Raw genomic sequence first — 11,006 nt, 5'->3', positions numbered from 1 at the left:
CACCTGGGTGGCGACTGAAATGGCACACAAGATCGACTTGCTAAACTGAGCCCCGAAGGTAGGGAAGGGAGAGGGGCAGGAAACTGGCTGCAAGTTCTTGTGTTGATGCCTCGCGTGGGGCTGGGCCACAGTTCCAGCAGCACTGTGTGGGAAGCAGCCATCCCGCCTTTCCCTGCCTGCCGTGTGCCAGTGCAGGCAGTTCAAATCCTTCCAATAGGCCAGATGAGTGAAGTGATCTGCCTGCAAAGTACCCCGGGAAACAAAAACAGGATTATTTTACAGACAGATCGCTTTCCTCAGCCAGCTCACCCCCCTGCCACCGCTAGGGGCTGGATTCAGGCAGCAGAGGGGTAGCGAGGCAGCCAGCAGAGTGGCTCTACGCAGAGGCAGAGCCAGATTACACCAGTTTGAAGTTTGTATCAAAGTGCAGCTTTAAAGCCACCTGAATACACACCATGACAGAAATAAACAGTGCAGGAGTCCTTCTGTCACTTTGTCTTGCTGGCTAAGCGCAGCTTTGCTCAGCAGGCATATCTGCAGCTCTCCTTCCAGTCTGTGCATTTACTGTATAGGACAGATGCCAGAACCTTAAACCCCTCTAAATGCCCAGCTAAACTTGTGGGCTTTTTTCCTACTGGCTGTTACAAAACGCTGCAACTGTTTCCCACTAAATACATGATGCAGAATGTATGTGCATCTGTAGTTAGGCAGCCGAGATGGATGCCTACAGAGGATTTTCTCTGCTAACGCTGGCACAAAAACGTCTGTGCTCAGGAAAGTCTACATTTCCTCTGGAAGCAAGCAGTGCTCAGCTTCCCCGTATCATCCTGGTTCATTTTGGCATCCTGCAGCAGCTCAGTGCTTCGGAACGTCTCACGCGTGCCATGAATAAGGATGTTTAGGTATCGTCAGCAGCAGAAATGGCTGTGCTCCAGGAAAATGGTCAGTGGCTGAGCCCTTTGCACTGTCTTGTTGAGCTTGGCAGCTTTTACAGGACAAGTATCAGCACGTAGCTTGTGTTTTCTGTTTTCCAGCTAGCATTTTGTTCCTGTTGGCTTCAGTTAAAACAATAAAATCACTTTCTACCACCTATCAGCACCTAGGAGTTACACTAGTTCCTCAGCAAGGCTGGACTTAGTCAGTATGCACACAGAAGTGCAAGAGGACCTTCAAATAATGAAAGGAGATTTAAGCCACCATAGAAAATTAATGTAACCCTCACCCTTTTTTCCTATTAGATTCATAGTGCAACCAAGACTGTTTCAGTGTTGTATAGCCCAGATTGAAAACGTACAGCAGGTAGAACTATATCTCCTTCAGCAGTTTCCATTTTACAGTGTGTTACAGTTAAAGTCTTTCATAAATCATCTCCACAACACTAAGGAGTGTGACAGATCACCCACCAACACTGAAAAGAGGAATTCCATTTTCCTCTAATCCACGCACTGGGCATGACAATGGCACTATAGGATACTGCATTTTATATGCATGCTCTGTTCTAGTTGCAAAAGACCTGCCTGCTCGTATTCAAGAAAGGAAAAACTGTTAAGGATGCTAACTCTGGAGTTCCTTGGGTTTTGCTCCGGAAGTTTTGATTTTAAAGGGCATTACAGCAGTGCTTTGGTTCTTCTGTACTTTGTGGCCCATTGTATTTCTACAGTGAATTTTAGAGTAAAATGCGCCGAAGGACAGTGTGTCTGTTCTCATCACAGAATGGGAACACAAATTGAAAGGTGAGTATTTCACAAGAGAGAGAATCAGAATTCAGTATCTCGGCATGCCCAACATTACTGCTTTAGGTACACAAAATTGTGTAGTATTTCCCTTGTGAGCTGCTATGAGATCTGTTCATGCATACAAACACATTCTTCAAACAGAGAGATTATGCCAGGTATTATTCTCAGTAGGGAAAGGATAAACTTCATCGCATTAAGCTGGAAACCGCAAGTGTGAAAGGTCTCTGCCATTTAGCAGTGCTTTTCTCTTAGTCACAGCTATGCCATGGCAGAATTTGAATTCCAAGCTATTTAGCAGACTAGAACTACATGTGCAAGCACACTGTTGCTGTATCAGTGACACAGCATTCCTCCTAAATACCGTGATATTAATGGCTGTTTATAAAACCATGAATTGGATATATTCATAACAGGAATACTGGTTTATTCTGTTTTGAAATGAATTCAAGCATTATTATTCTGGCTGTCAGGCAAGATGGAACTAAAATCAGAATCTCATCACTTTTGTTTGTCCTTTGTAATAACCAACACATTGTTCTGCAGAGAAACACAGATGTTCTGTCTTGCCAAGTGCTGTCTAGCGTTGTTATAGTGAGGCAGAGCCACCAGATAATGCCAGCAAACTCAACTGAAGGAAATGTGGGCCAAAAGGCACTGTTGGCACAAAGGGACAAAGCTTCGGTGATGTCAGTGGAGCTCAGGCCACAGCATGACTAACCACTACAACTCAGCAGAACCGTCAGTTGTCTTTGTGATGAGATAGCAGCGAAGTCTTCTGGCATGTAAGTACTGTCACCGCAGGGTGACACGTAGCTGGGCTGGTTGGAAACACCAGGTGACCCCACATTTTTACTCCAAACACTCAGCATGCCTCAGAGTCATGCTTAATATTTCAGAGAACAAATATCATAATGAATTCTTCTACCATGAAATACAATTGCTACATGTATGTATAGTAAAATAGGAAATTAGTGCTGGTTGACTCCTGCCTTGCATCTGGTGAAACCACTTACTATCTTTAAAAAGGATGAGACATGCTCCATTAACGGGATATTAGCATTTTGCATTCCGTTTGCAAATAGAGAAATAAAGTACAAAGTCTCACACATTTTTAATAACGTACCTCCAAAATTTAGGATAAAATCACTTACATTGCAGTGATATTACTTCAGATGCACTGTATCCCTGCAGTACTTCATCTAGACATAAAAGAGCAGTGGGAGGAGGAATTAGTCTTACAGACGTGACCTGACTTTAGCAGAGATTAAGGCCAGTTATTTACACCAGCACACCCTCCACTGACTTGCTAGCCTGCAGTAAATCTGAACCCAAGCGTGCATCTGGAAACATACAAGATGTGAAAGTCATAATGATTAATATAAACTCCTTTTCTTACCCACAGTTTTGTCTAAGGCATCTCTCTTCTGTAATTACATAGTGGAAACCAATTATTATGTTCAGATTTTTTATAAAGTAAGGGCAGGTATGGACTATCTATGTGATAATGTGATAATGTATGGACATATCTATGTGATAACCTAGTTTGGATCAAGAAATTGAATTCCTCTTGTACAGGCTGGACAGGGCTCTGAGCAACCTGATCGAGCTGTAGGTGTCCCTTTTCATTGCAGGGGAGTTGGACTAGGTGACCTTTAAAGGCCCATTCCCACTCTAAGGATTCTGTGATCCTATGTGCAGTGTCTATGAATGCTCTCCACCCACTGATATCTGCTGAAGTTAAGCTCGTGTCTGCCATACAGAGATTTCATTATGAAAGCACATTTAAAAAATATATATATATAAGTACCTATGATACATTCGTGTGTTTCTCTTTTGCAGTGTTATTCTTTGTACTGCAGCAATGGTTTTGTACTATACCATACACAGGTGTAGTTTTAAAGAGTTCCCTGTTAATTTCTAGCATTTCTTACAAAATAACGTTCCCCGAAATTAATAGAGCAGTGTGCAAACTAGGAAAACTCGAGCATCATGAAGTCATCATCTAGGTACAAATACATATTATCCATAATAAAGGATAATAAAGGAAGAAAGCATTGTTCTATCTTCAAATAACTTTCACAACATATGCACCTCTCAGCTTAAGTGTGAGCTCTTGATGTTCTCAGTTTTCCAGTTCCTGAAGATGTCTCAGAGAAGTAGCAAATCCACTCAGGAGAAAGTATAGTCAGACTTCACATATGAGAAGAATGCTCAGGTGAAATAAATACAAAGTGACTCAGCCATTGAAGAAAAGAATGTCATTAGTATCTGTAAATTCTGTATAATTCCTTTCTTCTTTTCCCCACTTACAGAAGTGCAAAACCCCAAGTTTCATCTTTATTCTGGCCCCTTCAAGTTCCACATCCCCTTTACTCCTCTTGCAAATCAGACAGTTTATCCTAATTGTCATCCTCCCAGATTCACCGTCAGGGCCCTGAACATAATCCACATCAAGAGTTTGCCCACACCTAAGACCAGCTGATAAAAGCTGTTTTGAAGAAAGGGCTGGAAAAGTGGGGCTTCTTCCCAAGCTCTGCCCCATGGCCTTATTAGAGCTACATCTTGGCCATGCCCTTGTTGGCCTACGTAACACACTGACACGCGCCTTCACCATCCCCACAGACCCACCTCTTCACTATGGAGTTGCCTGGTGATGAGGACTGATCTTGGTCATCAGACATGCCCTGCTTGTCTCACTTGGGTACTGGGCCACTGGGTCCTGGCTGGCACGGTTCTTTCCCCGCTAGCCTTCGATTACACTGGGCCTTAGCCACAGACTGGCTTTCATTTTGCCCTCCAGTAGTCATGGTGGTAACCATTCTCTTACACAGTAAGCCAGAGCAGGGATTCCACAGCTGCTGTGTTTTTTGTCACCTACTCAACCCCATTATCTACGCAAAGGTGGATGGAAATAAGGTCAAAATCTGCATGATCTACCAGTGAACTACAGTAAACTTTGGTGCAGTCTGCGTGCAGTCACAGGGCAATAATTTTCTGGGGATGTAGTGGGATAGCATGATGACACATGGCATGGGACACCCCCTCAGCCAGCCTGGGTCAGCTGTTTCGGTTCTGTCCCCTCCCAGCTCCTTGTGCCCACCAGCCTCTTGCTGGTAGGGCAGCATGGAGAGCTGAAATGGCCTTGACTCTGTGTAAGCACCACTGTCCAACAACTAAAACTTTGGTGTGTTGTAAACATTATTCTCATTCTAAATCCAAAATACGGTACCATGCTAGCTACCGGGAAGAAAATCCTAACTGAAACCAGGAAAATATGCCTGGTTTCAGAAGGACCTCGATAGTCTGGAGAAATGAGCAGATAGGAACTTCATAAAGTTCAGTGAAAGAAAATGCCATGTCCTAAATCTGGAAAGACTAACTCCATGCACCAGCACTGTAGACTCCAGAAGTTGGCTGTCTGGAAAGCAATTCTGCAGAGCAGACGTGGGAGCACTGGCTGACAACAAGTTGACCATAAAGCAGCAGCATGCCACCGAAACAAACAAGGCCAGCGATTCCTAGGCTGCATTAGGAAGAGTACTGCCTGCAGGTCATGGGAGGTGATCTTCTCCCCCCCGTGCTCAGCACTGGTGAGGCCACACCTCAAGTACAGTGTCCAGTTCTGGGCTCCCTGGTTCAAGGGAGACATGGAGCAGGTCCAGCAAAGGGCCACTAAGATGATTAAGGGCTTGTAGCATCTGTCATAGGAGGACAGGCTGAGGGAGCTGCGATAGTTTAGTCTTGAGCAGAGAAGGCTCAGGAAGATCTTATCAGTGTGCATAAATACCTGGCAGAAGGGAGTAAAGAAGATGGAGTCTGGCTCTTCTCTGTCCAGTGCTGTCCAGTGACACTGAAAGGGTCAATGAGCACAAACTGAAATACAATTAACTTGTTTAAACATAAGAAAAGGGTTTTGCTTTTATTTATTTACTTTAAAGGTAACCGAGTACTGGAACAGGTTGCCTGGATAGGCACTATGGATTCTCCATCCTTGAAGATTTTCAGACCCCCTGTACATGACCTTCAGTATGCACAGTGATGGCAGGTTGGTGTAGGGAATCTTCAGTGCCTTCCAACCACAGCAGTGGTTTGTTGATCCATTCTCCATAGCTGTTATGGGATCCTTTGACACGAGCTTTTCCAAGACACTAATAAGTGCTATCAGAATACAGAAGTTAGCAACAGATAAGCATCAACAAACCATCCCCTGAGAAGCCTGGAGAGCTAAACCAACCTTCATTGTTTGAAAGCTTAAAAAAAAAGCAAACCAAACAACATGTGGTAGGTAACACCAGTCTGCAATCACAAGATGAGCCAACCCTTCTTTGCAATGCATTGCAGAAGGAACGTGATGAACAGCAGCCCCTTGCATGGTGGTACTGAAAAGCAAGGTAAACAGTGAACCTGGGAACCTGACGTACCTCTTTTCTCCTTTCAGATCTCACTTGAGTAGTTCAGCATTACCTCGGGTAAATCAACATCTTGACTGAAGTAGAATTCTAAAATCAAACAAAAATCCCCCTCCCTACACAAACAGAAAATATAGCTCTAATTATAGAAAATATTCACTGCCAAGCAGAATGTCACAGAACAGGATTGGTATGAGTGGAAGACGTGTCAGAACCAAGTTTCAGAAAAGGATGTAATTGCTTTCCAAGTCTCCGTGAAAAAGATCAAATATGCTTCAACCTAAGTGCCATAAACACACTTGATTCAACCTATATACTGAAGCATGGAAATGGCCATGAATATTTAGGTGTGCTAAACCATTGTTCCTTCATTCCCCACTCCTTACACACTGTACTCTCTCCACAGACCAGCCACGCTTATACACCAGTTTCCTTTCTCAAAGCTTAACTCAAATTCACTGTTCTCATACATCCATAAAGCTTCTACATGCACATCAGCTGAGGATCCTCTCACCCATTCATGGAAGACCGTGGCTGCCCACCATTAAAATAAGAAAGACTTATAGAATCACCAAGATTGGAAAAGACCTCTGAGATCACCTAGTCCAACCGTCCACTTACCACCCCACTAAACCACTATCCCTGGAGAAACACGGGGAAAGAACATTCTTCCAGTTTATCCAGTACACACCATTTAAGTAATTCAATCATAATATCCTTTGGATAAAAGACACATGCAGAGAAGCATGCCATTTCAGTTTCAAAAGAGAGAGGCTGAAAAACACCCAGCTGAGAAGCAAGGGTCCCACGCTGTGCTCATGATCTGGGGCTGGGCTTTACACTCAGAAGCTGCACAGCATCCTGGGCTGGAGCGTGAGCGTGGTTTTGATTGCTACACAAACAGCTTCACACAAGGGTATACTGTTATATATTCATGAAACTACTGCAGCTGGATTAGCTCCAGACACCACCTGATCTGCTGCTCTCCAAGAGAGACCCGCAGCCTGATGCAGCAAGGCCTGGGGGAGCCAGCCCTGCTCCCATTGGCAGAAATGGAATATTCCCCATTTACTGCAATGAGGTAGATAAAATCCTATGTTTCACTGCATCCACTGGCACTCTTGTCACTCAGTGACACCATGCCCCAAAAATGCTCCTTGTGTAAACAGCAAGAATTTAGAAAGAAAACAACAAAAGGACCCTGAAACAAAATTCTTGCTGCATTACCTGAGAATCTGGTTGTGTATGGAGCAGAGCTGGCACAGCTGCCGTTAAAATGACTGCACGTTTTCTGTAACAGCACTGTGCCAGCATTGCCACGGTTTCCTTCAAGCAAGAGATTTTCATTTTCTAATCTCTACTCTAACAAACACCTTTTGTACTGATTAATCACACGCCTTCATTATCATTTAGTCCATGGCTAAAAAAAAAATAAAGTAGATTGAAGCGGCCCTGGTTCTGCAGGCGTATGGAGAGATCAGACTTAGCACAGAGCCACCTGCTGACAACCAAGTATAGCTGTCTCAAATCCTTAAAATCAGAACGAATTTTGGTGGTGTTGGTGATGATGGCGTCCATATCACACGTTGGTCATAAGATAATAACAAATAGAAAATGGAGAAGTCAATTTCAGCCAACACAGATCTTTGATTCCCACATATGCTGGTTTTAGACTGTTGCTTCTTTTTCCTAGAAGACAACAGTTCACAGTAAGCTTTCCGTGGCTCTTTATCAAAAAGAGGGAGAAAAGCTGAAAAGCAGATCATTAATATCAAACACAACTGCCCTGCAATTCTGTTGTACCCTAAAACACACGTAAAACACCGTAGACAGTGCATGTAATATTAGAAAGATTCTTGGCATTTACAAACACCTTCAAATTTTCATTTCAGTGTCAGCCAAACCTGCGCTCACCCTCATTCTGTCTGGCAGTGAAATGAGCTGCCAAAGCCTGATTAAAAAGAACAGGACGCAGCGCAACCCACCTCTGACCAGCGCCTGCATCAAAACCACCTGGTAAGCTGGGGTGGCTTACTCTGAAAGACAAGTTCTGTCTGGGGCTTTAAATCAGCCACGTTGCAGGCTGATTATTTGGCCTGCTCTGCCTCGTGCACCTGTGAACATTTCAGATGCTTTCACCCATGATGCCAAATAACCCATGCATGTTTTGGGTGGCAAGTACACGTGAAGACTAAAGGCCACGACAAAGCAGAATCTTTTCAGCAAATCCTCATGACTGCCATTTGTTCATTTCAATTTAAAGCTGCATGAAGAAATAAGTGGGGTGTACACACGAAGCCCTCAGATATCTGTTTATTTCCTTCTCAGGGCTGTAGAGAAGCGGCCTAACAAAACCTGATGCAGCTATTTTCTCCCTTTCTGGTCTTGTTTTCCCCAAATCCCGCAGCGTTGCCGGTGTGACTGGCAGGCTGCTACTGCCTGGGGCTGCACCTGAGCCATCCTGCTCCTCCTTGCAGCTCAGCGCACGCGAAGCTCCAGCTCTCTCCTTGCCCTACCTTCAGCTTTGTCCTAGCCAAGCACAAAAAGCCTTATTTAGAGGTTAACTCAGCCAGACTGTCTTGCCAACAGAGGGCACTCCTACTTTTAGATGGATTTCCTCAGTGGCTGGATGCATTGCTTCTCGGTGCAGCGGCACCCAGACCCACACCTTGTAAATGCCCCACTCTGCACAGATAACTTTGGTTGTGCCAAGGATCACTCACCAGCTTAGCTGCTCAGGGCCCCATCCGGTCTGGCCTTGAGCACCGGCGGGGATGGGGCACCCACAGCTTCTCTGGGCAGCTGTGCCAGCGCCTCACTGCCCTGTGAGTGGAGAATTTACTCCTACTGTCTAATCTAAACCTACACTCTTTTAGTTCAGAGCCATTATCCTTTGTCCTCTCACTACGCTCCCCAGTAAAGTCTCTCCATCCTTCTTACAGACCTCTTTAAGTACAGGAAGGCCGCTACAAAGCCTCCTTGGAGCCTTCCGCATGCTGAACAAGCCCAACTCCCTCAGCCTGTCTTCACAGGAAAGGTGCTCCAGCCCTTTGATCATCTTTCTGGCCCTCCCCCGTACTTGCTCTAACATGTCTTCCTTGTGCTGGGGGCTCAGGAACTGAATTCAGTACTCTAGTACTCATGCCCAAATCCAGCTTCATCACTTACCTCTTCGAATTGAGGCGGGATGCATAGCACAGACAGATCCCACATCCCTACACTTTCCCTAACTATTCAGCTTCATTGGCATAAAACTCACAGAGTTAAAAAAGGACAACCTTTTACCTTGGATACGCTTAGGCAGCATATTGTGCATATGAAAGTGCAGCTTGTTCTCTCCCCCAGTGCTCCCCAAAAGTGACTATATCAGCATTTCTTTCTTCTTTCTTAAAAACAAAAGCAAAAGCCCTAAAATGTTTTAAAACGATGAGTAGGCCAAAGTTTAGCTGAGAAAGTTGATGAGACAGAGGCCTTGGCTGAGTGCCCATCAAAATCAACAGGAGTCTTTCCATTTACTTAATGGGCTTTAGACTGAGTCTTGAGTGAAGGCGGGGGTGGGAAGGGGGGATCTGTGCTGATTACACACTAACAAAGAAGTGTTTGAAATAATCTGCTGCCATCTGCTTTTGTTTTGCTAACCCACTCAGTTAGGCCTAAGTAGAAAATCTATAAGGTGGATAGAGCATTAGTTATCACCAGAATGGCCCGTTTTCATTTCTCACCTTCCCCAAGAACTACACTCATTGTCCATGTGGAAGATTTCCTTAAGTGAATGAACCACCAAAAAATAAGAGATTATGATGGGTGTTAAGTATGGATGCATATATGTACTACAATTCACATACAGTATATGCATATGAAATATAGAAGTGTATTTCTTCAGCCGCTAAGAGCTGCTTTAAGATCTCTATATATTCACAGGGATAGTAACATTATCTGGGCTTGGGTGTGGAAAGGAGTAATATTTATGTCTCTTCTAGTAACACATTAGTAACGTTTTCATGTGACTGCTTGACACTCTCGTTATCTTAAAGTCTTGTCCAAACTATATGGACACCAAGCTGATGATTCGATGATTCTATGACAGGAATCCAATGCCACCACGTGCACTTTATACGTGGCTACATCTGTGTGGGGGACAAAACAGAGGGACACCACAGAGACAAGAAAATTATGAGAATCAGACTATCGAATCCATTCTAATAAGAGGACAAATCCTCTCTTTAGAGCAATCACCTACAAGTAACAGCATGGAAGTTTGTTAACAACCTGAAAAACCAGTGTTGTAGAGGGAAGAAGGGCACGAAGCTGACTGCTGTCTTTTAGGGGACGTGAAGTCTCCTTTGAGGGGAAGGAGCAATGTGCAGGATACAACCTGCAAATCCAGTAGCTGGGAGCCAGAGGGATACAAAGTATTTGAGCCATTTACTCTCACTGAAAGCGTGCAGTTGTTTACCAGGCTCCTTATCTAACAAAATAACTGGAAACGTAACTTCTCTGGCAACACTCCACCAGGCAATGACACCAAACAGAAAAAGGAAAGCTCTTCTTTCAGCTTCCTCCAGAGTCAGCTGCTTTAACTGCAGATCTACAGTATTCCCTCTACCAATTGCCCAAGAGAGGCAGATTTTTGTTTATTTTTTTGTTTTCATCAAAGAGCACTATCCTTTGCCTAGGGTGAAATATCTCCTTCTAAATGAATGTGTTTTTCTCAGATCATCACAAGTCATTCCCTGGCCCAAGGTGATCCATAATAAGCACGCATCCTGATTCCAAGGAATGACATTGAGTTTGGCTACACAAAAAATGGGCACGCTCACAACTGAGGCCCAAAGGTATCCTCCAAAAGCATCCGGAAGAT

The 11,006-nt window shown here is 44.2% G+C and overlaps 1 non-coding gene across 1 annotated transcript; it reads left to right on the top strand.

Annotated features, from left to right (window-relative positions):
* The first annotated feature begins 201 nt into the window (after positions 1-201).
* Positions 202-311, top strand: MIR6701 (microRNA 6701). The gene has a single exon (NR_105572.1). It is a non-coding gene; the product is annotated as a microRNA 6701 (primary transcript).
* The last annotated feature ends 10,695 nt before the right edge of the window (positions 312-11,006 follow it).

Source organism: Gallus gallus, chromosome 2, assembly GCF_016699485.2.
Source record: "Gallus gallus isolate bGalGal1 chromosome 2, bGalGal1.mat.broiler.GRCg7b, whole genome shotgun sequence".
In the NCBI taxonomy this organism is placed as follows: Eukaryota; Metazoa; Chordata; class Aves; order Galliformes; family Phasianidae; genus Gallus; species Gallus gallus.
The sequence above is the reverse complement of the archived record's forward strand: the minus strand, read 5'-3'. Positions and strand labels throughout refer to the sequence as shown.